Below are 25,866 nucleotides of genomic sequence, written 5' to 3' on the forward strand. Positions count from 1 at the left end.
CAAAGTGGGTGGACGAGTCCGAAGTGCGCATTGTTCGAAGGATTACGCATGCGCAAGGTAATTCCGTGCTCACACTGATATGACACTGCAAAGGAGATTACTTCAGTTTCCCTGGTGGTCTAGTGGTTAGGATTCGGCGCTCTCACCGCCGCGGCCCGGGTTCGATTCCCGGTCAGGGAAATACCATTTTTTATTTTTTATTACTTCTCATTTTAGGTTGAAATTTATTTCCTGTGGTAAATGTTGCAACTGGTTATGTTAGATGAGAGAAACCGAGATCTGCAATGATAAAGGGGATCAAAATATGGTGAAGGAATAGATAGAATGCAAGAAATGGCGCAATTTTTTATAGCAATGTGAATAACAGACGTAAAGATAAACCCCTGTCCTACAGAAAAGGATATGACTGCCATACTGTACGTCCAACGTTCAAAGGGCTGAAAGAGGGGCAGAATGTGCGGCGCGCTACACAAATGAATGTATAAAAAGAAGGGGCATACTAAAAAGAATGAAGAAAAAGAATGAACATTATTACCAATGGGGAAAGATGTAAAATAAAGATTTAATGATCTTTCTAGGTTTAAGAGACCTGGAATGAACGGGATATATCTGTAGTCTATAGTGGAATGAGCGTATATTCCATAGAAACAGATGTATAATACTTTTCCTGTGCTAGATAGGCCAGGAATGAACAGGATATATCTGTAGTCTATAGTGGAATGAGCGTATATTTCATAAGGGGATATTGTCACTCCTTAGGGAGAGACCACCATATAGGTGTGTGGAGACTTATTAAGCCTTTAGCACTCCACTTCGCAAAGGACCATGGGAAGAATATGCAAATCTGTCTTCCATGATGTAATCAGGAAGTCAGATGGAAGACAGATTTGCCTATTCTTCCCATGGTCCTTTGCGAAGTGGAGTGCTAAAGGCTTAATAAGTCTCCACACACCTATATGGTGGTCTCTCCCTAAGGAGTGACAATATCCCCTTAACCCTGTCTAAGCCTCTCACCTCTGCCAGGTTATAGTTCTGTCTACATCGAGCTGATGAGATGCAAGTACATTGAAACGGCCGTCCTAAATTGAGAGACTATACCTGGTAATAATCCCAGCGTCATTGCAAAACAAAGGCCTCTTAGAAGGTTGAGCATGAGGCGTAAAGGGAGCAAATCTTTATTGGGTTATTTCACTGGAATTCTGTCTTCCTAATTACATCAGGGAAGACAGGCTTGCACATTCCAGTGAGCGCCCTCTATCGGTTTGCAACACTGAGGCAGCAGCTGACTTCCTGATTACATCATGGAAGACAGATTTGCATATTCTTCCCATGGTCCTTTGCGAAGTGGAGTGCTAAAGGCTTAATAAGTCTCCACACACCTATATGGTGGTCTCTCCCTAAGGAGTGACAATATCCCCTTAACCCTGTCTAAGCCTCTCACCTCTACCAGGTTATAGTCCTCTCTACATCGAGCTGATGAGATGCAAGTACATGGAAGACAGATTTGCATATTCTTCCCATGGTCCATATATTTCATAGAAACAGATGTACAGTATAATACTTTTCCTGTGCTAGATAGACAGGGAATGAACAGGTTATATCTGTAGTCTATAGTGGAATGAGCGTATATTCCATAGAAACAGACGTATATTACTTTTCCTGTGCTACATAGACCAGGAATGAACAGGATATATCTGTAGTCTATAGTGGGATGAGCATATATTCTATAGAAACAGATGTATAATACTTTTCCTGTGCTAGATACACCAGGAATGATCGGGATATATATGTAGTCTATCATACCTCCCAACCGTCCCGATTTCTGCGGGACAGTCACGATTTGGGTGACATGTCCCGCGGTCCCGGTTGGAGGGAGGTATGTCCCAATTTCAACTCAGATCTGCGTCCAGAGGACGCAGATCTGAGTTGAACACATATGCGGCTGAAGCAAGGAGCTGACACAGGTCAGCTCCTCGCTTCGCCGCTGCGCGCCTCTCTCGCTGACACATATGCGGCTGAAGCGAGGAGCTGTGTCAGCGAGACCGGCGGCAGCGGCGAAGCGAGGAGCTGACCTGTGTCAGCTCCTCGCTTCAGCCGCATATGTGTCAGCGAGAGAGGCGCGCAGAGAGCGGCGAGGGAGCGGAGGAGAAGGTAAGTTTAATGTGGAGGTGGAATGTGAAACTGGGGGCAGATGAAGGAGAGGACGGCATGACACTGGGGACAGAGATGGAGAGGACGGCATTACACTGGGGGCAGAGATGGAGAGGACGGCATGACACTGGGGGCAGAGATGTGGGGACATGAATCTGGGGGCAGAGATGGAGGGGACATGAATCTGGGGGCAGAGATGGAAGGAGGACATGAAACTGGGGGCAGATGAAGGGTGTATATGAAACTGGGGGAGAGATAGAGGGGGGACATATAATTTACGGGTGACTGTAGGAGGATTATACTGTGTGCGGGCACATGAAAAATTAATGAGTGGGCGGAGCCAACACAAAAGTGGGCGGGGCTAAATTTTCTGGGGCGCGCATTTTGTCCCTCTTTCAGTTCTTCAAAAGTTGGGAGGTATGAGTCTATAGTGGAATGAACATATATTCCTTAGAAACATGTATAATACTTTCCCTGTGCTAGATAGGCCAGGAATGAACAGGATATATCTGTAGTCTACAGTCGAATGAACATATATTTCATAGAAACAGATGTATAATACTTTTCCTGTGCTAAATACACCAGGAATGAACAGGTTTTATCTGTAGTCTATAGAGGAATGAGCATATATTCCATAGAAACAGATGTATAATACTTTTCCTGTGCTAGATACACCAGGAATGAACAGGTTATATCTGTAGTCTATAGTGGAATGAACATATATTCCATAGAAACAGATGTATATTACTTTTCCTGTGCTAGATACACCAGGAATGAACAGGTTATATCTGTAGTCTATAGTGGAATGAGCGTATATTCCGTAGAAACAGATGTATAATACTTTTCCGGCTGGCAAGCTCCAGAGCCCTCCAACAAGGCAAAAAAGCCTGGCCCCAGGGGCAGCGGGAAAAAACAAATTGCCTTCTCATCCAGGATGGCATCCCTGACCTCAGAAGCAGTGTGCTTTCTGTCCCCCAAGCTGATGAGCTTCAGCACGGCCTGCTGACGTCTCCTCACGCCAGTGTTGCAGTGTTTCCAGCTCGTAGCTGGGGTCAATTTAACGGTGGAGGAGGAGGAGGGTGGTGTTTCAGCCCTCCTGCCAGGAATAATGGGCGGGGAAAGAAGGTAGGCCGCCACAGTTTGTGACCCAGTCCCAGCCTCAACTACATTCAGCCAGTGTGCCGTGATTGAGATGTAGCGTCCCTGGCCGCATGCACTTGTCCACGCGTCGGTGGTCAAGTGGAACTTTGTGCAAAGCGCAGAACTTAGGGCCCGCCTCATGTTACGGGACACATGCTGGTGCAAGGTTCAACTCACCCTAAGGGCCAAAAACACTGCTGGTGAATCTTGTTCAGTTCAAAAGGACTCTGTGTTTACATTTGGCTCAGTCGTAGCTCCAGGACATGCCTTTGAAGGCAAGGTTTCCTTTAGTGGCTCCATCTCAGCAGGATGATGATGGTGAAGCTTGGTTAAATCTGGTGTCGGAAGGGAAAGTGGTTTCTGATCTACAGCGAAAGTACTGGAACATGTTGTTTGGACAATTAACACCTGATCAGAACCCTGTAGAGGTAATGTAGAGTCCCATATTAGAGGACCATTACCGGTAGTAGTGGTTGCAGCCAATTCTCCCCCTTTGCGGTCCTCGAAATAAAAGTTGCCCCCAGGACTTGATGCCAAAATGTTATCAATTTGACAGTCAAAATGAAGGTCAATGTCTGCGTCCTCAGTCCAATCCACTGCATCAATCTAACACAATGAGAGTGATGGTTCTGGAACCACTGTTTTAGGGGCAAAGAGTTTTAAAGGGGCTAAAACTCTGCTGGTGCAAGGCTTTACTCACTCCAAGGGCCAAAAACACTGCTGGTGCAAGGCTCTACTCACTCCAAGGGCCAAAAGCACTGTATTTTGAAGGCTCTACTCACTCCAAGGGCCAAAAACACTGCTGGTGCAAGGCTCTACTCATGCCAAGGGCCTCAATCTCTGCTGGTAGCTCAGCTTAAGGTCCTGTAACTTTGTTTGGAAGGGCTCATGTTAAGGGCTAGAAAAGTGAATTTTGGAAGGTCTTACCACATCTCTCACACACACACACACACACACACACACACACACACACACACACACACACACACACACACACACACACACACACACACACACACAATGACAGTTGAGGGTGGGGACTGAAGGATTTCCCATAGCCTATGCCATCTGTGGTTGTCATGGGGAACGTGATTTAAAGGGGTGGTTGTTACTGTTTGTTGAGCTTAAATTGGGGTTTGTGTCCATCCATTTGGGGAGTAAAGAAGGTTTCCAGGTATTTTCCCACTTTGATAGAGGTTTTTTGGAATGTGTAAAGTGTGTAGTTGTTAGGCTGTGATGTTGGGGTAATAGAGGGTCTTTGGTGTGTTAGATGCCCCCAGACATGCTTCCCCTGCTGTCCCAGTGTCATTCCAGAGGTGCTGGCATCATTTCCTGTGGTGTCATAGTGGACTTGGTGACCTTCCTGAAATGGATTTGGGTTTCCCCCTTAACGAGTATCTGTTCCCCATAGACTATAATGGGGTTCGAAACCCGTTCGAACAGTGAGTGGCTGTTCGAATCAGATTTCGAAACTCGAACATTTTAGTGTTCACTCATCTCTAATGATAATGAAATACGAATTATGACACCTATGTTTTTAATATCATATTTTCCCTTTTTCTCCTATATAGAATTTTGGCCTGGCATGCATCCGGACTGCAAAGATTGTCAAGATGCCTGATCTATAAACCACACACCAAGACCCTGGGCTCTTTGCATCGACCTGCTAATTAGACGGCGATTTACAGTATATTTAACACCCTGGTTTAATTAACGGCCTGCATATTTGGCTAGGATTTGTAAATTGGAATTAACATATACCTAAGACCCACAATAAGACATAACCACTGCAGCAAATGAAAACTGTAACCAAACAACACAATGAACAAAATTCATAACTACCAGCACCGATTTATACCTAATTCATTACACATAACATGTGACAAGTAAGACAATGAGTTCTGTGACACCACAATGCGACATTATGACATCACGATGAATTTTGAGGCCTCACAGTAGGGCATTATGACATCACAATAACATCTGTGGCATAACAGTTGGACATTGTGACATAATAGTGGTGCATTGTGACACCACAATCAGTTCTATGACATCATAAAGGAGTATTTGGCTAGAGGTGGGACAGCAGCAGCTACAAGACTGTTATACCACGGCTCTCGAGAGAAACACCAGTGGTTGTTCAGGTATGCTAGATTATTGCTGGTTGCATGCATTGCACAACACATATAAGGTGAGATCTGTCTGTTTGCATCATCTCTGGCGTGTATGATGATACTATACCAGGAAAACCCCTTTGTTTGTTTAAGTGCACAAAGGGACATATTAGATAGATATGCCCTTGATTCCTTGATAGCAGATTGCACTGTATGACATCATAGTAGGGCTTCAGACTACACAGAGGGACATTGTGGAATGCTGTGGCGTGGCCTGATATGATGTGGCGTGGCTAGTAAGCGAAAAAGTTTCCTGGCTTTGAGTACTCTACTTTTACATCACGCTTAGAGGGAGCCTGTCACCAGAACCCGGCATATCAACCCAGCCCGACAGATAGGTTAGGGTCGCCTGAATCCATCAGCGTTTTCCCCTGCTGAAGGGGTGCCTCCGTTGCCCAGATATGGCTGTTTTTGTCAATACGCAAAATAGCTCCCTGGAGCGACCAGGGCGATGCCGTTGCTCCAAAGAGTTGAGCGGCAACGCCCTCATTCCTCCAAAGAGCTCATTTCCATATTGACAAAAACAGCCATATCTTGGCAAGTAAGGCACCCAGTCACAACGGGGATACACCATTTGATTCAGATGACCCTAACATATCTTTCAGCGAGGCCGAGTCAATGCCCTGGGTTCTGCTGACTAAGTCTCCTCCAGTTTCCTTGTTAGCGCAGTAGGTAGCACATCAGTCTCATAATCTGAGTTATGAGTTCAATCCTCACAGTGGGGCAAATTTGTCACAAAATTCTTCTATCCCTCTTGCCCCGAAAGCCACAGTCCGTCGCCACTGCGGACCCAAACGTTAACGATGAAACGGTAAGGGGAGCCAAGCTGACAGAGGGAATAGAGGAGGTCCTTGAGTCCCTTCCCTAGACACCTTGGAGATAGAAGGGAGACATGGGAACGTTGGGAACATTTTGATCTATGAAGCCAAACTGGGGTGTTGTGCCGAAGGAAGAAAGAGCTAAAAGCGGTCTTGGGCGTTTGTGGCTGCCCGCTGACAGCATCTCCGACCCAAATGCTTTAACGTTGCAACGCGGTTTCTGGATTGGTGTAAGTTTAGAAAAATGCTCATTCCCATACCATGAGAACCAGGAATCCTAACCACTAGACCATATGGGAACCATGGAGTGGGGCTGAGCTAGTAATCGAAAAAGTTTTCTGGCTTTGAGTACTCTACTTTTACTAATGCTCAGAGCGAGCCTGTCACCAGATCCCGGCATATCAACCCAGCCCCGCCGACAGATAGGTTAGGGTCGCCTGAATCAAACAGCGTTTTTCCCTGCTGAGGAGGTGCCTCCGTTGCCCAGATATGGCTGTTTTTGTCGATACACAAAAGAGCTCTCTGGAGCGACCAGGGCGGTGCCGTTGCTCCAAAGCGTAGAGCAACAACGCCCTCATTCCTCCAAAGAGCTCATTTTCATCTTGACAAAAAAAGCCATATCTCGGCAAGGGAGGCACCCAGTCACAAGCGGGATGCACTGTTTGATTCAGGTGACCATAACCTATCTTTCAGCGGGGGTGGAGTCAATGCTCTGGGTTCTGCTGACAGACTCGCTTCCGGTTGCCTCGTTAGCGCAGTCGGTAGCGTGTCAGTCTCATAATCTGAAGATCATGAGTTTGATCCTCACACGGGGCACTTTTGTCACGAGATTTTTCTCTCCCTCTTGCCCCGATAACCACAGTCCTTCGCCACTGCGGACCCAAACGTTACCGATGAAACACTAAGGGGAGCCAAGCTGACAGAGGGGATACAGGGGGTCTTTGAGTCTCTTCCTTGGACACCTTGGAGTTGGAAGGAAGAGATGAGAACGTTTTGAGCTATGAAGCCATACTGGGGTCTTGTGCCGAAGGAAGGAAGGGCTAAAAGCGGTCTTTGGCGTTTGCGGCCGCCTGCCGACAGCAGGTCCGACCCAAAGACTTTAACGCTGCAACGCGGTTTCTGGATTGGTGTAAGTCTAGAAAAAGGCTCATTCCCATACCGGGAGTCGAACCCGGGCCGCCTGGGTGAGAACCAGGAATCCTAACCGATAGACCATATGGGAACCATGGCGTGGGGCTGAGCTAGTAATCGAAAAAGTTTTCTGGCTTTGAGTACTCTACTTTTACGTCACGCTCAGAGCGAGCCTGTCACCAGATCCCGGCATATCAACCCAGCCCCGCCGACAGATAGGTTAAGGTCGCCTGAATCAAACAGCGTTTTTCCCTGCTGAAGAGGTGCCTCCGTTGCCCAGATATGGCTGTTTTTGTCGATACGCAAAAGAGCTCCCTGGAGCGACCAGGGAGCTCATTCCTCCAAAGAGCTCATTTCCATCTTGACAAAAAAAGCCATATCTCGGCAAGGGAGGCACCCAGTCACAAGGGGGATGCACTGTTTGATTCAGGTGACCATAACCTATCTTTCAGCGGGGGTGGAGTCAATGCCCTGGATTCTGCTGACAGGCTCACCTCCGGTCTCCTCGTTAGTGCAGTAGGTAGCGTGTCAGTCTCATAATCTGAAGGTCGTGAGTTCAATCCTCACACGGGGCAAATTTGTCGCAAGCTTTTTCTATCCCTCTTGCCCCGAAAGCCACAGTCCGTCGCCACTGCGGACCCAAACGTTAACGATGAAATGGTAAGGGGAGCCAAGCTGACAGAGGGGATACAGGAAGTCTTTGAGTCCCTTCCCTGGACACCTTGGAGTTAGAAGGGAGAGATGGGAACGTTGGGAACGTTTTGATCTATGAAGCCAAACTGGGGTGTTGTCCCGAAGGAAGGAAGAGCTAAAAGCGGTCTTGGGCGTTTGTGGCCGCCCGCCGACAGCATCTCCGACCCAAATGCTTTAACGCCGCAATGCGGTTTCAGGATTGGTGCAAGTTTAGAAAAAGGCTCATTCCCATACCGGGAGTCGAACCCGGGCCGCCTGGGTGAAAACCAGGAATCCTAACCGCTAGACCATATGTGAACTGTTGCGTAAGACTGAGCTAGTAAGTGAAAAAGTTTTCTGGCTTTGAGTACTCTACTTTTACGTCACGCTTAGAGGGAGCCTGTCACCAGAACCCGGCATATCAACCCAGCCCTGCCGACAGATAGGTTAGGGTCGCCTGAGTCAAACAGCGTTTTCTCCTGCTGAAGGGGTGCCTCCGTTGCCTAGATATGGCTGTTTTTGTCTTATACGCAAAAGAGCTCCCTGGAGCGACCAGGGCGGTGCCGTTGCTCCAAAGTGTTGAGCGGCAACGCCCTCATTCCTCCAAAGAGCTCATTTCCATATTGAGAAAAACAGCCATATCTCGGCAAGAGAGGCACCCAGTCACAACGGGGAAACGCCGTTTGATTCAGGTGACCCTCAGTTGACCCTAACCTATCTTTCAGCGGCGCCGAGTCGATGCTCTGGGTTCTGCTGACAGACTCGCTTCGGTTGCCTTGTTAGCGCAGTAGGTAGCGCGTCAGTCTTATAATCTGAAGGTCGTGAGTTCGATCCTCACACGGGGCACTTTTGTCACGAGATTTTTCTCTCCCTCTTGCCACGATAACCACAGTCCTTCGCCACTGCGGACCCAAACGTTACCGATGAAACACTAAGGGGAGCCAAGCTGACAGAGGGGATACAGGGGGTCTTTGAGTCCCTTCCCTGGACACCTTGGAGTTGGAAGGGAGAGATGAGAACGTTTTGAGCTATGAAGCCATACTGGGGTCTTGTGCCGAAGGAAGGAAGGGCTAAAAGCGGTCTTTGGCGTTTGCGGCCGCCCGCCGACAGCAGGTCCGACCCAAAGACTTTAACGCTGCAACGTGGTTTCTGGATTGGTGTAAGTCTAGAAAAAGGCTCATTCCCATACCGGGAGTCGAACCCGGGCCGCCTGGGTGAAAACCAGGAATCCTAACCGCTAGACCATATGGGAACTGTAGCGTGAGGCTGTGCTAGTAAGCGAAAAAGTTTCCTGGCTTTGAGTACTCTACTTTTACCTCACGCTTAGAGGGAGCCAGTGACCAGAACCCGGCATATCAACCCAGCCCTGCCGACAGATAGGTTTGGGTCGCCTGAGTCAAACAGCGTTTTCTCCTGCTGAAGGGGTGCCTCCGTTGCCCAGATATGGCTGTTTTTGTCTTATACGCAAAAGAGCTCCCTGGAGCGACCAGGGCGGTGCCGTTGCTCCAAAGTGTTGAGCGGCAACGCCCTCATTCCTCCAAAGAGCTCATTTCCATATTGAGAAAAACAGCCATATCTCGGCAAGAGAGGCACCCAGTCACAACGGGGAAACGCCGTTTGATTCAGCTGACCCTCAGTTGACCCTAACCTATCTTTCAGCGGCGCCGAGTCGATGCTCTGGGTTCTGCTGACAGACTTGCTTCCGGTTGCCTCGTTAGTGCGGTAGGTAGCGTCAGTCTCATAATCTGAAGGTCGTGAGTTCGATCCTCACACGGGGCACTTTTGTCACGAGATTTTTCTCTCCCTCTTGCCCCGATAACCACAGTCATTCGCCACTGCGGACCCAAACGTTACCGATGAAACACTAAGGGGAGCCAAGCTGACAGAGGGGATACAGGGGGTCTTTCAGTCCCTTCCCTGGACACCTTGGAGTTGGAAGGGAGAGATGAGAACGTTTTGAGCTATGAAGCCATACTGGAGTCTTGTGCCGAAGGAAGGGCTAAAAGCGGTCTTTGGCGTTTGCGGCCGCCCGCCGACAGCAGGACCGACCCAAAGAATTTAATGCTGCAACGCGGTTTCTGGATTGGTGTAAGTCTAGAAAAAGGCTCATTCCCATACCGGGAGTCGAACCCAGGCCGCCTGGGTGAGAAACAGGAATCCTCACCGCTAGACCATATGGGAACCATGGCGTGGGGTTGAGTCAGTAATCAAAAAAGTTTTCTGGCTTTGAGTACTCTACTTTTATGTCACGCTCAGAGCGAGCCTGTCACCAGATCCCGGCATATCAACCCAGCCCCGCAGACAGATAGGTTAAGGTCGCCTGAATCAAACAGCGTTTTTCCCTGCTGAAGAGGTGCCTCCGTTGCCCAGATATGGCTGTTTTTGTCGATACGCAAAAGAGCTCCCGGGAGCGACCAGGGAGCTCATTCCTCCAACGAGCTCATTTCCATCTTGACAAAAACAGCCATATCTCGGCAAGGGAGGCACCCAGTCACAAGGGGGATGCACTGTTTGATTCAGGTGACCATAACCTATCTTTCAGCGGGGGTGGAGTCAATGCCCTGGGTTCTGCTGACAGGCTCGCCTCCGGTCGCCTCGTTAGCGCAGTAGGTAGCGTGTCAGTCTCATAATCTGAAGGTCATGAGTTCCATTCTCACACGGGGCAAATTTGTCGCAAGCTTTTTCTATCCCTCTTTCCCCGAAAGCCACAGTCCGTCGCCACTGCGGACCCAAACGTTAACGATGAAACGGTAAGGGGAGCCAAGCTGACAGAGGGGATACAGGAGGTCTTTGAGTCCCTTCCCTGGACACCTTGGAGTTAGAAGGGAGAGATGGGAATGTTGGGAACGTTTTGATCTATGAAGCCAAACTGGGGTGTTGTGCCGAAAGAAGGAAGAGCTAAAAGCGGTCTTGGGCGTTTGTGGCCGCCCGCCGACAGCATCTCCGACCCAAATGCTTTAACGCCGCAATGCGGTTTCAGGATTGGTGCAAGTTTAGAAAAAGGCTCATTCCCATACCGGGAGTCGAACCCGGGCCGCCTGGGTGAAAACCAGGAATCCTAACCGCTAGACCATATGGGAACTGTGGCGTGAGGCTGAGCTAGTAAGCGAAAAAGTTTCCTGGCTTTGAGTACTCTACTTTTACGTCACGCTCAGAGCGAGCCTGTCACCAGATCCCGGCATATCAACCCAGTCCCGCCGACAGATAGGTTAAGGTCGCCTGAATCAAACAGCGTTTTTCCCTGCTGAAGAGGTGCCTCCGTTGCCCAGATATGGCTGTTTTTTTCGATATGCAAAAGAGCTCCCTGGAGCGACCAGGGAGCTCATTCCTTCAAAAAGCTCATTTCCATCTTGACAAAAACAGCCATATCTCGGCAAGGGAGGTACCCAGTCACAAGGGGGATGCACTGTTTGATTCAGGTGACCATAACCTATCTTTCAGCGGCGCCGAGTCGATACTCTGGGTTCTGCTGACAGACTTGCTTCCGGTTGCCTCGATAGCGCAGTAGGTAGCGTGTCAGTCTCATAATCTGAAGGTCGTGAGTTTGATCCTCACACAGGGCACTTTTGTCACGAGATTTTTCTCTCCCTCTTGCCCCGATAACCACAGTCCTTCGCCACTGCGGACCCAAACGTTACCGATGAAACACTAAGGGGAGCCAAGCTGACAGAGGGGATACAGGGGGTCTTTGAGTCCCTTCCTTGGACACCTTGGAGTTGGAAGGGAGAGATGAGAACGTTTTGAGCTATGAAGACATACTGGGGTCTTGTGCCGAAGGAAGGAAGGGCTAAAAGCGGTCTTTGGCGTTTGCGGCCGCCCGCCGACAGCATCTCCGACCCAAATGCTTTAACGCCGCAATGCGGTTTCAGGATTGGTGCAAGTTTAGAAATAGGCTCATTCCCATACCGGGAGTCGAACCCGGGCCGCCTGGGTGAAAAACAGGAATCCTAACCGCTAGACCATATGGGAACTGTGGCGTGAGGTTGAGCTAGTAAGCGAAAAAGTTTGCTGGCTTTGAGTACTCTACTTTTACGTCATGCTTAGAGGGAGCCTGTCACCAGAACCCGGCATATCAACCCAGCCCCACCGACAGATAGGTTAGGGTCGCCTGAGTCAAACAGCGTTTTCTCCTGCTGAAGGGGTGCCTCCGTTGCCCAGATATGGCTGTTTTTGTCTTATACGCAAAAGAGCTCCCGGGAGCGACCAGGGCGGTGCCGTTGCTCCAAAGTGTTGAGCGGCAACGCCCTCATTCCTCCAAAGAGCTCATATCCATATTGAGAAAAACAGCCATATCTCGGCAAGAGAGGCACCCAGTCACAACGGGGAAACGCCGTTTGATTCAGGTGACCCTCAGTTGACCCTAACCTATCTTTCAGCGGCGCCGAGTCGATGCTCTGGGTTCTGCTGACAGACTAGCTTCCGGTTGCCTCGTTAGTGCAGTAGGTAGCGTCAGTCTCATAATCTGAAGGTCGTGAGTTCGATCCTCACACGGGGCACTTTTGTCACGAGATTTTTCTCTCCCTCTTGCCCCGATAACCACAGTCATTCGCCACTGCGGACCCAAACGTTACCGATGAAACACTAAGGGGAGCCAAGCTGACAGAGGGGATACAGGGGGTCTTTGAGTCCCTTCCCTGGACACCTTGGAGTTGGAAGGGAGAGATGAGAACGTTTTGAGCTATGAAGCCATACTGGGGTCTTGTGTCGAAGGAAGGAAGGGCTAAAAGCGGTCTTTGGCGTTTGCGGCCGCCCGCCGACAGCAGGACCGACCCAAAGAATTTAACACTGCAACGCGGTTTCTGGATTGGTGTAAGTCTAGAAAAAGGCTCATTCCCATACCGGGAGTCGAACCCAGGCCGCCTGGGTGAGAACCAGGAATCCTAACCGCTAGACCATATGGGAACCATGGCTTGGGGCTGAGTCAGTAATCGAAAAAGTTTTCTGGCTTTGAGTACTCTACTTTTACGTCACGCTCAGAGCGAGCCTGTCACCAGATCCCGGCATATCAACCCAGCCCCGCCGACAGATAGGTTAAGGTCGCCTGAATCAAACAGCGTTTTTCCCTGCTGAAGAGGTGCCTCCGTTGCCCAGATATGGCTGTTTTTGTCGATACGCAAAAGAGCTCCCTGGAGCGACCAGGGAGCTCATTCCTCCAACGAGCTCATTTCCATCTTGACAAAAACAGCCATATCTCGGCAAGGGAGGCACCCAGTCACAAGGGGGAGGCACTGTTTGATTCAGGTGACCATAACCTATCTTTCAGCGGGGGTAGAGTCAATGCCCTGGGTTCTGCTGACTGGCTTACCTCCGGTTGCCTCGTTAGCGCAGTAGGTAGCGTGTCAGTCTCATAATCTGAAGGTCATGAGTTCCATCCTCACACGGGGCAAATTTGTCGCAAGCTTTTTCTATCCCTCTTGCCCCGAAAGCCACAGTCCGTCGCCACTGCGGACCCAAACGTTAACGATGAAACGGTAAGGGGAGCCAAGCTGACAGAGGGGATACAGGAGGTCTTTGAGTCCCTTCCCTGGACACCTTGGAGTTAGAAGGGAGAGATGGGAACGTTGGGAACGTTTTGATCTATGAAGCCAAACTGGGGTGTTGTGCCGAAGGAAGGAAGAGCTAAAAGCGGTCTTGGGCGTTTGTGGCCGCCCGCCGACAGCATCTCCGACCCAAATGCTTTAACGCCGCAATGCGGTTTCAGGATTGGTGCAAGTTTAGAAAAAGGCTCATTCCCATACCAGGAGTTGAACCCGGGCCGCCTGGGGGAAAACCAGGAATCCTAACCGCTAGACCATATGGGAACTGTGGCGTGAGGCTGAGCTAGTAAGCGAAAAAGTTTCCTGGCTTTGACTACTCTACTTTTACGTCACGCTTAGAGGGAGCCTGTCACCAGAACCCGGCATATCAACCCAGCCCCGCCGACAGATAGGTTAGGGTCGCCTGAGTCAAACAGCGTTTTCTCCTGCTGAAGGGGTGCCTCCGTTGCCCAGATATGGCTGTTTTTGTCTTATACGCAAAAGAGCTCCCTGGAGCGACCAGGGCGGTGCCGTTGCTCCAAAGTGTTGAGCGGCAACGCCCTCATTCCTCCAAAGAGCTCATTTCCATATTGAGAAAAACAGCCATATCTCGGCAAGAGAGGCACCCAGTCACAACGGGGAAACGCCGTTTGATTCAGGTGACCCTCAGTTGACCCTAACCTATCTTTCAGCGGCGCCGAGTCGATGCTCTGGGTTCTGCTGGCAGACTTGCTTCCTGTTGCCTCGATAGCGCAGTAGGTAGCGCGTCAGTCTCATAATCTGAAGGTCGTGAGTTCGATCCTCACACGGGGCACTTTTGTCACGAGATTTTTCTCTCCCTCTTGCCCCGATAACCACAGTCCTTCGCCACTGCGGACCCAAACGTTACCGATGAAACACTAAGGAGAGCCAAGCTGACAGAGGGGATACAGGGGGTCTTTGAGTCCCTTCCCTGGACACCTTGGAGTTGGAAGGGAGAGATGAGAACGTTTTGAGCTGTGAAGACATACTGGGGTCTTGTGCCGAAGGAAGGAAGGGCTAAAAGCGGTCTTTGGTGTTTGCGGCCGCCCGCCGACAGCAGGTCCGACCCAAAGACTTTAACGCTGCAACGCGGTTTCTGGATTGGTGTAAGTCTAGAAAAAGGCTCATTCCCATACCGGGAGTCGAACCCGGGCCGCCTGGGTATGAACCAGGAATCCTATCCGCTAGCCCATATGGGAACCATGGCATGGGGTTGAGCTAGTAATTGAAAAAGTTTTCTGGCTTTGAGTACTCTACTTTTACGTCACGCTCAGAGCGAGCCTGTCACCAGATCCCGGCATATCAACCCAGCCCCGCCGACAGATAGGTTAAGGTCGCCTGAATCAAACAGCGTTTTTCCCTGCTGAAGAGGTGCCTCCGTTGCCCAGATATGGCTGTTTTTGTCGATACGCAAAAGAGCTCCCTGGAGCGACCAGGGAGCTCATTCCTCCAAAGAGCTCATTTCCATCTTGACAAAAACAGCCATATCTCGGCAAGGGAGGCACCCAGTCACAAGGGGGATGCACTGTTTGATTCAGGTGACCATAACCTATCTTTCAGCGGGGGTGGAGTCAATGCCCTGGGTTCTGCTGACAGGCTCACCTCCGGTCGCCTCGTTAGCGCAGTAGGTAGCGTGTCAGTCTCATAATTTGAAGGTCGTGAGTTCGATCCTCACACGGGGCAAATTTGTCGCAAGCTTTTTCTTGCCCCGAAAGCCACAGTCCGTCGCCACTGCGGACCCAAACGTTAACGATGAAACGGTAAGGGGAGCCAAGCTGACAGAGGGGATACAGGAGGTCTTTGAGTCCCTTCCCTGGACACCTTGGAGTTAGAAGGGAGAGATGGGAACGTTGGGAACGTTTTGATCTATGAAGCCAAACTGGGGTGTTGTGCCGAAGGAAGGAAGAGCTAAAAGCGGTCTTGGGCGTTTGTGGCCGCCCGCCGACAGCATCTCCGACCCAAATGCTTTAACGCCGCAATGCGGTTTCAGGATTGGTGCAAGTTTAGAAAAAGGCTCATTCCCATACCGGGAGTCGAACCCGGGCCGCCTGGGTGAAAACCAGGAATCCTAACCGCTAGACCATATGGAAACTGTGGCATGAGCCTGAGCTAGAAAGCGAAAAAGTTTCCTGGCTTTGAGTACTCTACTTTTACGTCACGCTCAGAGGGAGCCTGTCACCAGAACCCGGCATATCAACCCAGCCCCACCGACAGATAGGTTAGGGTCGCCTGAATCAAACAGCGTTTTTCCCTGCTGAAGAGGTGCCTCCGTTGCCCAGATATGGCTGTTTTTGTCTTATACGCAAAAGAGCTCCCTGGAGCGACCAGGGAGCTCATTCCTCCAAAGAGCTCATTTCCATCTTGACAAAAACAGCCATATCTCGGCAAGGGAGGCACCCAGTCACAAGGGGGATGCACTGTTTGATTCAGGTGACCATAACCTATCATTCAGCTTGGGTGGAGTCAATGCCCTGGGTTCTGCTGACAGGCTAGCATACGGTCGCCTCGTTAGCGCAGTAGGTAGCGTATCAGTCTCATAATCTGAAGGTCATGAGTTCGATCCTCACACGGGGCACTTTTGTCACGAGATTTTTCTCTCCCTCTTGCCCCGATAACCACAGTCCTTCGCCACTGCGGACCCAAACGTTACCGATGAAACAATAACGGTAGCCAAGCTGACAGAGGGGATACAGGGGGTCTTTGAGTCCCTTCCCTGGACACCTTGGAGTTGGAAGGGAGAGATGAGAACGTTTTGAGCTATGAAGCCATACTGGGGTCTTGTGCCGAAGGAAGGAAGGGCTAAAAGCGGTCTTTGGCGTTTGCGGCCGCCCGCCGACAGCAAGTCCGACCCAAAGACTTTAACGCTGCAACAAGGTTTCTGGATTGGTGTAAGTCTAGAAAAAGGCTCATTCCCATTACGGGAGTCGAACCCGGGCCGCCTGAGTGAGAGCCAGGAATCCTAACCGCTAGACCATATGGGAACCATGGCGTGGGGTTGAGCTAGTAATCGAAAAAGTTTTCTGGCTTTGAGTATTCTACTTTTACGTCATGCTCAGAGCGAGCCTGTCACCAGATCCCGGCATATCAACCCAGCCCCGCCGACAGATAGGTTAAGGTCGCCTGAATCAAACAGCGTTTTTCCCTGCTGAAGAGGTGCCTCCGTTGCCCAGATATGGCTGTTTTTGTCGATACGCAAAAGAGCTCCCTGGAGCGACCAGGGAGCTCATTCCTCCAAAGAGCTCATTTCCATCTTGACAAAAACAGCCATATCTCGGCAAGGGAGGCACCCAGTCACAAGGGGGATGCACTGTTTGATTCAGGTGACCATAACCTATCTTTCAGCGGGGGTGGAGTCAATGCCCTGGGTTCTGCTGACAGGCTCACCTCCGGTCGCCTCATTAGCGCAGTAGGTAGCGTGTCAGTCTCATAATCTGAAGGTCGTGAGTTCGATCCTCACACGGGGCAAATTTGTCGCAAGCTTTTTCTATCCCTCTTGCCCCGAAAGCCACAGTCCGTCGCCACTGCGGACCCAAACGTTAACGATGAAACGGTAAGGGGAGCCAAGCTGACAGAGGGGATACAGGAGGTCTTTGAGTCCCTTCCCTGGACACCTTGGAGTTAGAAGGGAGAGATGGGAACGTTGGGAACGTTTTGATCTATGAAGCCAAACTGGGGTGTTGTGCCGAAGGAAGGAAGAGCTAAAAGCGGTCTTGGGCGTTTGTGGCCGCCCGCCGACAGCATCTCCGACCCAAATGCTTTAACGCCGCAATGCGGTTTCAGGATTGGTGCAAGTTTAGAAAAAGGCTCATTCCCATACCGGGAGTCGAACCCGGGCCGCCTGGGTGAAAACCAGGAATCCTAACCGCTAGACCATATGGGAACTGTGGCGTGAGGCTGAGCTAGTAAGTGAAAAAGTTTCCTGGCTTTGAGTACTCTACTTTTACGTCACGCTTAGAGGGAGCCTGTCACCAGAACCCGGCATATCAACCCAGCCCCGCCGACAGATAGGTTAGGGTCGCCTGAGTCAAACAGCGTTTTCTCCTGCTGAAGGGGTGCCTCCGTTGCCCAGATATGGCTGTTTTTGTCTTATACGCAAAAGAGCTCCCTGGAGCGACCAGGGCGGTGCCGTTGCTCCAAAGTGTTGAGCGGCAACGCCCTCATTCCTCCAAAGAGCTCATTTCCATATTGAGAAAAACAGCCATATCTCGGCAAGAGAGACACCCAGTCACAACGGGGAAACGCCGTTTGATTCAGGTGACCCTCAGTTGACCCTAACCTATCTTTCAGCGGCGCCGAGTCGATGCTCTGGGTTCTGCTGGCAGACTCGCTTCCGGTTGTCTCCTTAGCGCAGTAGGTAGCGCGTCAGTCTCATATTCTGAAGGTCGTGAGTTCGTTCCTCACACGGGGCACTTTTGTCACGAGATTTTTCTCTCCCTCTTGCCCCGATAACCACAGTCCTTCGCCACTGCGGACCCAAACGTTACCGATGAAACACTAAGGGGAGCCAAGCTGACAGAGGGGATACAGGGGGTCTTTGAGTCCCTTCCCTGGACACCTTGGAGTTGGAAGGGAGAGATGAGAATGTTTTGAGCTATGAAGCCATACTGGGGTCTTGTGCCGAAGGAAGGAAGGGCTAAAAGCGGTCTTTGGCGTTTGCGGCCGCCCGCCGACAGCAGGTCCGACCCAAAGACTTTAACGCTGCAACGCGGTTTCTGGATTGGTGTAAGTCTAGAAAAAGGCTCATTCCCATACCGAGAGTCGAACCCGGGCCGCCTGGGTGAAAACCAGGAATCCTAACCGCTAGACCATATGGGAACCATGGCGTGGGAGTGAGCTAGTAATCAAAAAAGTTTTCTGGCTTTGAGCACTCTACTTTTACGTCACGCTCAGAGCGAGCCTGTCACCAGATCCCGGCATATCAACCCAGCCCCGCCGACAGATAGGTTAAGGTCGCCTGAATCAAACAGCGTTTTTTCCTGCTGAAGAGGTGCCTCCGTTGCCCAGATATGGCTGTTTTTGTCGATACGCAAAAGAGCTCCCTGGAGCGACCAGGGAGCTCATTCCTCCAAAGAGCTCATTTCCATCTTGACAAAAACAGCCATATCTCGGCAAGGGAGGCACCCAGTCACAAGGGGGATGCACTGTTTGATTCAGGTGACCATAACCTATCTTTCAGCGGGGGTGGAGTCAATGCCCTGGGTTCTGCTGACAGGCTCACCTCCGGTTGCCTCGTTAGCGCAGTAGGTAGCGTGTCAGTCTCATAATCTGAAGGTCGTGAGTTCGATCCTCGCACGGGGCAAATTTGTCGCAAGCTTTTTCTATCCCTCTTGCCCCGAAAGCCACAGTCCGTCGCCACTGCGGACCCAAACGTTAACGATGAAACGGTAAGGGGAGCCAAGCTGACAGAGGGGATACAGGAGGTCTTTGAGTCCCTTCCCTGGACACCTTGGAGTTAGAAGGGAGAGATGGGAACGTTGGGAACGTTTTGATTTATGAAGCCAAACTGGGGTGTTGTGCCGAAGGAAGGAAGAGCTAAAAGCGGTCTTGGGCGTTTGTGGCCGCCCTCTGACAGCATCTCCGACCCAAATGCTTTAACGCCGCAATGCGGTTTCAGGATTGGTGCAAGTTTAGAAAAAGGCTCATTCCCATAACGGGAGTCGAACCCGGGCCGCCTGGGTGAAAACCAGGAATCCTAACCGCTAGACCATATGGGAACTGTGGCGTGAGGCTGAGCTAGTAAGCGAAAAAGTTTCCTGGCTTTGAGTATTCTACTTTTACGTCACGCTTAGAGGGAGCCTGTCACCAGAACCCGGCATATCAACCCAGCCCCGCCGACAGATAGGTTAGGGTCGCCTGAGTCAAACAGCGTTTTCTTCTGCTGAAGGGGTGCCTCCGTTGCCCAGATATGGCTGTTTTTGTCTTATACGCAAAAGAGCTCCCTGGAGCGACCAGGGCGGTGCCATTGCTCCAAAGTGTTGAGCGGCAACGCCCTCATTCCTCCAAAGAGCTCATTTCCATATTGAGAAAAACAGCCATATCTCGGCAAGAGAGGCACCCAGTCACAACGGGGAAACGCCGTTTGATTCAGGTGACCCTCAGTTGACCCTAACCTATCTTTCAGCGGCGCCGAGTCGATGCTCTGGGTTCTGCTAGCAGACTCGTTTCCTGTTGCCTCGTTAGCGCAGTAGGTAGCGCGTCAGTCTCATAATCTGAAGGTCGTGAGTTCGATCCTCACACGGGGCACTTTTGTCACGAGATTTTTCTCTCCCTCTTGCTCCGATAACCACAGTCCTTCGCCACTGCGGACCCAAACGTTACCGATGAAACACTAAGGGGAGCAAAGCTGACAGAGGGGATACTGGGGGTCTTTGAGTCCCTTCCCTGGACACCTTGGAGTTGGAAGGGAGAGATGAGAACGTTTTGAGCTATGAAGCCATACTGGGGTCTTGTGCCGAAGGAAGGAAGGGCTAAAAGCGGTCTTTGGCGTTTGCGGCCGCCCGCCGACAGCAGGTCCGACCCAAAGACTTTAACGCTGCAACGCGGTTTCTGGATTGGTGTAAGTCTAGAAAAAGGCTCATTCCCATACCGGGAGTCGAACCCGGGCCACCTGGGTGAGAACCAGGAATCCTAACCGCTAGACCATATGGGAACCATGGCGTGGGGCTGAGCTAGTAATCGAAAAAGTTTTCTGGCTTTGAGTACTCTACTTTTACGTCACGCTCAGAGCGAGCCTGTCACCAGATCCCGGCATATCAACCCAGCCCCGCCGACAGATAGGTTAAGGTCGCCTGAATCAAACAGCGTTTTTCCCTGCTGAAGAGGTGCCTCCGTTGCCCAGATATGGCTGTTTTTGTCGATACGCAAAAGAGCTCCCTGGAGCGACCAGGGAGCTCATTCCTCCAAAGAGCTCATTTCCATCTTGACAAAAATAGCCATATCTCGGCAAGGGAGGCACCCAGTCACAAGGGGGATGCACTGTTTGATTCAGGTGACCATAACCTATCTTTCAGCAGGGGTGGAGTCAATGCCCTGGGTTCTGCTGACAGGCTCACTTCCGGTCGCCTGGTTAGCGCAGTAGGTAGCGTGTCAGTCTCATAATCTGTAGGTCGTGAGTTCGATCCTCACACGGGACAAATTTGTCGCAAGCTTTTTCTATCCCTCTTGCCCCGAAAGCCACAGTCCGTCGCCACTGTGGACCCAAACGTTAACGATGAAACGGTAAGGGGAGCCAAGCTGACAGAGGGGATACAGGAGGTCTTTGAGTCCCTTCCCTGGACACCTTGGAGTTAGAAGGGAGAGATGGGAACGTTTTGATCTATGAAGCCAAACTGGGGTGTTGTGCTGAAGGAAGGAAGAGCTAAAAGCGGTCTTGGGCGTTTGTGGCCGCCCGCCGACAGCATCTCCAACCCAAATGCTTTAACGCCGCAATGCGGTTTCAGGATTGGTGCAAGTTTAGAAAAAGGCTCATTCCCATACCGGGAGTCGAACCCGGGCCGCCTGGGTGAAAACCAGGAATCCTAACCGCTAGACCATATGGGAACTGTGGCGTGAGGCTGAGCTAGTAAGTGAAAAAGTTTGCTGGCTTTGAGTACTCTACTTTTACGTCACGCTTAGAGGGAGCCTGTCACCAGAACCCGGCATATCAACCCAGCCCCGCCGACAGATAGGTTAGGGTCGCCTGAGTCAAACAGTGTTTTCTCCTGCTGAAGGGGTGCCTCCGTATCCCAGATATGGCTGTTTTTGTCTTATACGCAAAAGAGCTCCCTGGAGCAACCAGGGCGGTGCCGTTGCTCCAAAGTGTTGAGCGGCAACGCCCTCATTCCTCCAAAGAGCTCATTTCCATATTGAGAAAAACAGCCATATCTCGGCAAGAGAGGCACCCAGTCACAACGGGGAAACGCCATTTGATTCAGGTGACCCTCAGTTGACCCTAACCTATCTTTCAGCGGCGCCGAGTCGATGCTCTGGGTTCTGCTGACAGACTCGCTTCCGGTTGCCTCGTTAGCGCAGTAGGTAGCACGTCAGTCTCATAATCTGAAGGTCGTGAGTTCGATCATCACACGGGGAACTTTTGTCACGAGATTTTTCTCTCCCTCTTGCTCCGATAACCACAGTCCTTCGCCACTGCGGACCCAAACGTTACCGATGAAACACTAAGGGGAGCCAAGCTGACAGAGGGGATACAGGAGGTCTTTGAGTCCCTTCCCTGGACACCTTGGAGTTGGAAGGGAGAGATGAGAACGTTTTGAGCTATGAAGCCATACTGGGGTCTTGTGCCGAAGGAAGGAGGGGCTAAAAGCGGTCTTTGGCGTTTGCGGCCGCCCGCCGACAGCAGGTCCGACCCAAAGACTTTAACGCTGCAACGCGGTTTCTGGATTGGTGTAAGTCTAGAAAAAGGCTCATTCCCATACCGGGAGTCGAACCCGGGCCGCCTGGGTGAGAACCAGGAATCCTAACCGCTAGACCATATGGGAACCATGGCGTGGGGCTGAGCTAGTAATCGAAAAAGTTTTCTGGCTTTGAGTACTCTACTTTTACGTCACGCTCAGAGCGAGCCTGTCACCAGATCCCGGCATATCAACCCAGCCCCGCCGACAGATAGGTTAAGGTCGCCTGAATCAAACAGCGTTTTTCCCTGCTGAAGAGGTGCCTCCGTTGCCCAGATATGGCTGTTTTTGTCGATACGCAAAAGAGCTCCCTGGAGCGACCAGGGAGCTCATTCCTCCAAAGAGCTCATTTCCATCTTGACAAAAACAGCCATATCTCGGCAAGGGAGGCACCCAGTCACAAGGGGGATGCACTGTTTGATTCAGGTGACCATAACCTAGCTTTCAGCGGGGGTGGAGTCAATGCCCTGGGTTCTGCTGACAGGCTCACCTCTGGTCGCCTCGTTAGCGCAGTAGGTAGCGTGTCAGTCTCATAATCTGAAGGTTGTGAGTTCGATCCTCACACGGGGCAAATTTGTCGCAAGCTTTTTCTATCCCTATTGCCCCGAAAGCCACACTCCGTCGCCACTGCGGACCCAAACGTTAACGATGAAACGGTAAGGGGAGCCAAGCTGACAGAGGGGATACAGGAGGTCTTTGAGTCCCTTCCCTGGACACCTTGGAGTTAGAAGGGAGAGATGGGAACGTTGGGAACGTTTTGATCTATGAAGCCAAACTGGGGTGTTGTGCCGAAGGAAGGAAGAGCTAAAAGTGGCCTTGGGCGTTTGTGGCCGCCCGCCAACAGCATCTCCGACCCAAATGCTTTAACGCCGCAATGCGATTTCAGGATTGGTGCAAGTTTAGAAAAAGGCTCACTCCCATACCGGGAGTCGAACCCGGGCCGCCTGGGTGAAAACCAGGAATCCTAACCGCTAGACCATATGGGAACTGTGGCGTGAGGCTGAGCTAGTAAGCGAAAAAGTTTCCTGGCTTTGAGTACTCTACTTTTACGTCACGCTTAGAGGGAGCCTGTCACCAGAACCCGGCATATCAACCCAGCCCCGCTGCCAGATAGGTTAGGGTCGCCTGAGTCAAACAGCGTTTTCTCCTGCTGAAGGGGTGCCTCCGTATCCCAGATATGGCTGTTTTTGTCTTATACGCAAAAGAGCTCCCTGGAGCAACCAGGGCGGTGCCGTTGCTCCAAAGTGTTGAGCGGCAACGCCCTCATTCCTCCAAAGAGCTCATTTCCATATTGAGAAAAACAGCCATATCTCGGCAAGAGAGGCACCCAGTCACAACGGGGAAACGCCATTTGATTCAGGTGACCCTCTGTTGACCCTAACCTATCTTTCAGCGGCGCCGAGTCGATGCTCTGGGTTCTGCTGACAGGCTCGCTTCCGGTTGCCTCGTTAGCGCAGTAGGTAGCGCGTCAGTCTCATAATCTGAAGGTCGTGAGTTCGATCCTCACACGGGGCACTTTTGTCACAAGATTTTTCTCTCCCTCTTGCCCCGATAACCACAGTCCTTCGCCACTGCGGACCCAAACGTTACCGATGAAACACTAAGGGGAGCCAAGCTGACAGAGGGGATACTGGGGGTCTTTGAGTCCCTTCCCTGGACACCTTGGAGTTGGAAGGGAGAGATGAGAACGTTTTGAGCTATGAAGCCATACTGGGGTCTTGTGCCGAAGGAAGGAGGGGCTAAAAGCGGTCTTTGGCGTTTGCGGCCGCCCGCCGACAGCAGGTCCGACCCAAAGACTTTAACGCTGCAACGCGATTTCTGGATTGGTGTAAGTCTAGATAAAGGCTCATTCCCATACCGGGAGTCGAACCCGGGCCGCCTGGGTGAGAACCAGGAATCCTAACTGCTAGACCATATGGGAACCATGGCGTGGGGCTGAGCTAGTAATCGAAAAAGTTTTCTGGCTTTGAGTACTCTACTTTTACGTCACGCTCAGAGCGAGCCTGTCACCAGATCCCGGCATATCAACCCAGCCCCGCCGACAGATAGGTTAAGGTCGCCTGAATCAAACAGCGTTTTTCCCTGCTGAAGAGGTGCCTCCGTTGCCAAGATATGGCTGTTTTTGTCGATACGCAAAAGAGCTCCCTGGAGCGACCAGGGAGCTCATTCCTCCAAAGAGCTCATTTCCATCTTGACAAAAACAGCCATATCTCGGCAAGGGAGGCACCCAGTCACAAGGGGGATGCACTGTTTGATTCAGGTGACCATAACCTAGCTTTCAGCGGGGGTAGAGTCAATGCCCTGGGTTCTGCTGACAGACTCACCTCTGGTCGCCTCGTTAGCGCAGTAGGTAGCGTGTCAGTCTCATAATCTGAAGGTTGTGAGTTCGATCCTCACATGGGGCAAATTTGTCGCAAGCTTTTTCTATCCCTATTGCCCCGAAAGCCACAGTCCGTCGCCACTGCGGACCCAAACGTTAACGATGAAACGGTAAGGGGAGCCAAGCTGACAGAGGGGATACAGGAGGTCTTTGAGTCCCTTCCCTGGACACCTTGGAGTTAGAAGGGAGAGATGGGAACGTTGGGAACGTTTTGATCTATGAAGCCAAACTGGGGTGTTGTGCTGAAGGAAGGAAGAGCTAAAAGCGGTCTTGGGCGTTTGTGGCCGCCCGCCGACAGCATCTCCGACCCAAATGCTTTAACGCCGCAATGCAGTTTCAGGATTGGTGCAAGTTTAGAAAAAGGCTCATTCCCATACCGGGAGTCGAACCCGGGCCGCCTGGGTGAAAACCAGGAATCCTAACCGCTAGACCATATGGGAACTGTGGCGTGAGGCTGAGCTAGTAAGTGAAAAAGTTTCCTGGCTTTGAGTACTCTACTTTTACGTCACGCTTAGAGGGAGCCTGTCACCAGAACCCGGCATATCAACCCAGCCCCGCCGACAGATAGGTTAGGGTCGCCTGAGTCAAACAGCGTTTTCTCCTGCTGAAGGGGTGCCTCCGTTGCCCAGATATGGCTGTTTTTGTCTTATACGCAAAAGAGCTCCCTGGAGCGACCAGGGCGGTGCCGTTGCTCCAAAGTGTTGAGCGGCAACGCCCTCATTCCTCCAAAGAGCTCATTTCCATATTGAGAAAAACAGCCATATCTCGGCAAGAGAGGCACCCAGTCACAACGGGGAAACGCCGTTTGATTCAGGTGACCCTCAGTTGACCCTAACCTATCTTTCAGCGGCGCCGAGTCGATGCTCTGGGTTCTGCTGACAGCCTTGCTTCCCGTTGCCTCGTTAGCGCAGTAGGTAGCGCGTCAGTCTCATAATCTGAAGGTCGTGAGTTCGATCCTCACACGGGGCACTTTTGTCACGAGATTTTTCTCTCCCTCTTTCCCCGATAACCACAGTCCTTCGCCACTGCGGACCCAAACGTTACCGATGAAACACTAAGGGGAGCCAAGCTGACAGAGGGGATACAGGGGGTCTTTGAGTCCCTTCCCTGGACACCTTGGAGTTGGAAGGGAGAGATGAGAACGTTTTGAGCTATGAAGCCATACTGGGGTCTTGTGCCGAAGGAAGGAAGGGCTAAAAGCGGTCTTTGGCGTTTGCGGCCGCCCGCCGACAGCAGGTCCGACCCAAAGACTTTAAAGCAGCAACGCGGTTTCTGGATTGGTGTAAGTCTAGAAAAAGGCTCATTCCCATACCGGGAGTCGAACCCGGGGCGACTGGGTGAAAACCAGGAATCCTAACCGCTAGACCATATGGGAACCATGGTGTGGGAGTGAGCTAGTAATCAAAAAAGTTTTCTGGCTTTGAGTACTCTACTTTTACGTCACGCTCAGAGCGAGCCTGTCACCAGATCCCGGCA

At 51.2% G+C, this 25,866-nt stretch overlaps 36 non-coding genes across 36 annotated transcripts; 17 read left to right on the top strand and 19 right to left on the bottom strand.

Annotated features, from left to right (window-relative positions):
• The first annotated feature begins 108 nt into the window (after window positions 1-108).
• TRNAE-CUC (transfer RNA glutamic acid (anticodon CUC)) lies at window positions 109-180 on the top strand. The gene has a single exon. It is a non-coding gene; the product is annotated as a tRNA-Glu (tRNA).
• A 6,846-nt stretch (window positions 181-7,026) lies between these two features.
• TRNAM-CAU (transfer RNA methionine (anticodon CAU)) lies at window positions 7,027-7,099 on the top strand. The gene has a single exon. It is a non-coding gene; the product is annotated as a tRNA-Met (tRNA).
• Window positions 7,100-7,433: 334 nt separating this feature from the next.
• On the bottom strand, window positions 7,434-7,505 carry TRNAE-CUC (transfer RNA glutamic acid (anticodon CUC)). Its single transcript has one exon. It is a non-coding gene; the product is annotated as a tRNA-Glu (tRNA).
• A 411-nt stretch (window positions 7,506-7,916) lies between these two features.
• TRNAM-CAU (transfer RNA methionine (anticodon CAU)) lies at window positions 7,917-7,989 on the top strand. Its single transcript has one exon. It is a non-coding gene; the product is annotated as a tRNA-Met (tRNA).
• A 343-nt stretch (window positions 7,990-8,332) lies between these two features.
• On the bottom strand, window positions 8,333-8,404 carry TRNAE-UUC (transfer RNA glutamic acid (anticodon UUC)). The gene has a single exon. It is a non-coding gene; the product is annotated as a tRNA-Glu (tRNA).
• A 455-nt stretch (window positions 8,405-8,859) lies between these two features.
• On the top strand, window positions 8,860-8,932 carry TRNAI-UAU (transfer RNA isoleucine (anticodon UAU)). The gene has a single exon. It is a non-coding gene; the product is annotated as a tRNA-Ile (tRNA).
• A 334-nt stretch (window positions 8,933-9,266) lies between these two features.
• Window positions 9,267-9,338, bottom strand: TRNAE-UUC (transfer RNA glutamic acid (anticodon UUC)). The gene has a single exon. It is a non-coding gene; the product is annotated as a tRNA-Glu (tRNA).
• An 857-nt stretch (window positions 9,339-10,195) lies between these two features.
• On the bottom strand, window positions 10,196-10,267 carry TRNAE-CUC (transfer RNA glutamic acid (anticodon CUC)). Its single transcript has one exon. It is a non-coding gene; the product is annotated as a tRNA-Glu (tRNA).
• Window positions 10,268-10,678: 411 nt separating this feature from the next.
• Window positions 10,679-10,751, top strand: TRNAM-CAU (transfer RNA methionine (anticodon CAU)). Its single transcript has one exon. It is a non-coding gene; the product is annotated as a tRNA-Met (tRNA).
• A 343-nt stretch (window positions 10,752-11,094) lies between these two features.
• On the bottom strand, window positions 11,095-11,166 carry TRNAE-UUC (transfer RNA glutamic acid (anticodon UUC)). Its single transcript has one exon. It is a non-coding gene; the product is annotated as a tRNA-Glu (tRNA).
• An 817-nt stretch (window positions 11,167-11,983) lies between these two features.
• Window positions 11,984-12,055, bottom strand: TRNAE-UUC (transfer RNA glutamic acid (anticodon UUC)). The gene has a single exon. It is a non-coding gene; the product is annotated as a tRNA-Glu (tRNA).
• An 861-nt stretch (window positions 12,056-12,916) lies between these two features.
• Window positions 12,917-12,988, bottom strand: TRNAE-CUC (transfer RNA glutamic acid (anticodon CUC)). The gene has a single exon. It is a non-coding gene; the product is annotated as a tRNA-Glu (tRNA).
• Window positions 12,989-13,399: 411 nt separating this feature from the next.
• On the top strand, window positions 13,400-13,472 carry TRNAM-CAU (transfer RNA methionine (anticodon CAU)). The gene has a single exon. It is a non-coding gene; the product is annotated as a tRNA-Met (tRNA).
• A 343-nt stretch (window positions 13,473-13,815) lies between these two features.
• Window positions 13,816-13,887, bottom strand: TRNAE-UUC (transfer RNA glutamic acid (anticodon UUC)). The gene has a single exon. It is a non-coding gene; the product is annotated as a tRNA-Glu (tRNA).
• A 456-nt stretch (window positions 13,888-14,343) lies between these two features.
• On the top strand, window positions 14,344-14,416 carry TRNAM-CAU (transfer RNA methionine (anticodon CAU)). The gene has a single exon. It is a non-coding gene; the product is annotated as a tRNA-Met (tRNA).
• Window positions 14,417-15,233: 817 nt separating this feature from the next.
• On the top strand, window positions 15,234-15,306 carry TRNAM-CAU (transfer RNA methionine (anticodon CAU)). Its single transcript has one exon. It is a non-coding gene; the product is annotated as a tRNA-Met (tRNA).
• Window positions 15,307-15,641: 335 nt separating this feature from the next.
• TRNAE-UUC (transfer RNA glutamic acid (anticodon UUC)) lies at window positions 15,642-15,713 on the bottom strand. The gene has a single exon. It is a non-coding gene; the product is annotated as a tRNA-Glu (tRNA).
• A 412-nt stretch (window positions 15,714-16,125) lies between these two features.
• On the top strand, window positions 16,126-16,198 carry TRNAM-CAU (transfer RNA methionine (anticodon CAU)). Its single transcript has one exon. It is a non-coding gene; the product is annotated as a tRNA-Met (tRNA).
• An 817-nt stretch (window positions 16,199-17,015) lies between these two features.
• TRNAM-CAU (transfer RNA methionine (anticodon CAU)) lies at window positions 17,016-17,088 on the top strand. Its single transcript has one exon. It is a non-coding gene; the product is annotated as a tRNA-Met (tRNA).
• A 343-nt stretch (window positions 17,089-17,431) lies between these two features.
• Window positions 17,432-17,503, bottom strand: TRNAE-UUC (transfer RNA glutamic acid (anticodon UUC)). The gene has a single exon. It is a non-coding gene; the product is annotated as a tRNA-Glu (tRNA).
• Window positions 17,504-18,366: 863 nt separating this feature from the next.
• Window positions 18,367-18,438, bottom strand: TRNAE-UUC (transfer RNA glutamic acid (anticodon UUC)). The gene has a single exon. It is a non-coding gene; the product is annotated as a tRNA-Glu (tRNA).
• Window positions 18,439-18,849: 411 nt separating this feature from the next.
• Window positions 18,850-18,922, top strand: TRNAM-CAU (transfer RNA methionine (anticodon CAU)). The gene has a single exon. It is a non-coding gene; the product is annotated as a tRNA-Met (tRNA).
• Window positions 18,923-19,265: 343 nt separating this feature from the next.
• On the bottom strand, window positions 19,266-19,337 carry TRNAE-UUC (transfer RNA glutamic acid (anticodon UUC)). Its single transcript has one exon. It is a non-coding gene; the product is annotated as a tRNA-Glu (tRNA).
• Window positions 19,338-19,793: 456 nt separating this feature from the next.
• TRNAM-CAU (transfer RNA methionine (anticodon CAU)) lies at window positions 19,794-19,866 on the top strand. The gene has a single exon. It is a non-coding gene; the product is annotated as a tRNA-Met (tRNA).
• A 334-nt stretch (window positions 19,867-20,200) lies between these two features.
• Window positions 20,201-20,272, bottom strand: TRNAE-CUC (transfer RNA glutamic acid (anticodon CUC)). The gene has a single exon. It is a non-coding gene; the product is annotated as a tRNA-Glu (tRNA).
• Window positions 20,273-20,683: 411 nt separating this feature from the next.
• TRNAM-CAU (transfer RNA methionine (anticodon CAU)) lies at window positions 20,684-20,756 on the top strand. The gene has a single exon. It is a non-coding gene; the product is annotated as a tRNA-Met (tRNA).
• A 334-nt stretch (window positions 20,757-21,090) lies between these two features.
• TRNAE-UUC (transfer RNA glutamic acid (anticodon UUC)) lies at window positions 21,091-21,162 on the bottom strand. The gene has a single exon. It is a non-coding gene; the product is annotated as a tRNA-Glu (tRNA).
• Window positions 21,163-22,025: 863 nt separating this feature from the next.
• TRNAE-CUC (transfer RNA glutamic acid (anticodon CUC)) lies at window positions 22,026-22,097 on the bottom strand. The gene has a single exon. It is a non-coding gene; the product is annotated as a tRNA-Glu (tRNA).
• Window positions 22,098-22,508: 411 nt separating this feature from the next.
• On the top strand, window positions 22,509-22,581 carry TRNAM-CAU (transfer RNA methionine (anticodon CAU)). The gene has a single exon. It is a non-coding gene; the product is annotated as a tRNA-Met (tRNA).
• A 343-nt stretch (window positions 22,582-22,924) lies between these two features.
• On the bottom strand, window positions 22,925-22,996 carry TRNAE-UUC (transfer RNA glutamic acid (anticodon UUC)). The gene has a single exon. It is a non-coding gene; the product is annotated as a tRNA-Glu (tRNA).
• A 456-nt stretch (window positions 22,997-23,452) lies between these two features.
• On the top strand, window positions 23,453-23,525 carry TRNAM-CAU (transfer RNA methionine (anticodon CAU)). The gene has a single exon. It is a non-coding gene; the product is annotated as a tRNA-Met (tRNA).
• A 334-nt stretch (window positions 23,526-23,859) lies between these two features.
• TRNAE-CUC (transfer RNA glutamic acid (anticodon CUC)) lies at window positions 23,860-23,931 on the bottom strand. Its single transcript has one exon. It is a non-coding gene; the product is annotated as a tRNA-Glu (tRNA).
• A 411-nt stretch (window positions 23,932-24,342) lies between these two features.
• On the top strand, window positions 24,343-24,415 carry TRNAM-CAU (transfer RNA methionine (anticodon CAU)). Its single transcript has one exon. It is a non-coding gene; the product is annotated as a tRNA-Met (tRNA).
• Window positions 24,416-24,758: 343 nt separating this feature from the next.
• Window positions 24,759-24,830, bottom strand: TRNAE-UUC (transfer RNA glutamic acid (anticodon UUC)). Its single transcript has one exon. It is a non-coding gene; the product is annotated as a tRNA-Glu (tRNA).
• A 456-nt stretch (window positions 24,831-25,286) lies between these two features.
• Window positions 25,287-25,359, top strand: TRNAM-CAU (transfer RNA methionine (anticodon CAU)). Its single transcript has one exon. It is a non-coding gene; the product is annotated as a tRNA-Met (tRNA).
• Window positions 25,360-25,693: 334 nt separating this feature from the next.
• Window positions 25,694-25,765, bottom strand: TRNAE-UUC (transfer RNA glutamic acid (anticodon UUC)). The gene has a single exon. It is a non-coding gene; the product is annotated as a tRNA-Glu (tRNA).
• Window positions 25,766-25,866: the final 101 nt, after the last annotated feature.

This window comes from Leptodactylus fuscus, chromosome 5, assembly GCF_031893055.1.
Source record: "Leptodactylus fuscus isolate aLepFus1 chromosome 5, aLepFus1.hap2, whole genome shotgun sequence".
Taxonomy (NCBI): Eukaryota; Metazoa; Chordata; class Amphibia; order Anura; family Leptodactylidae; genus Leptodactylus; species Leptodactylus fuscus.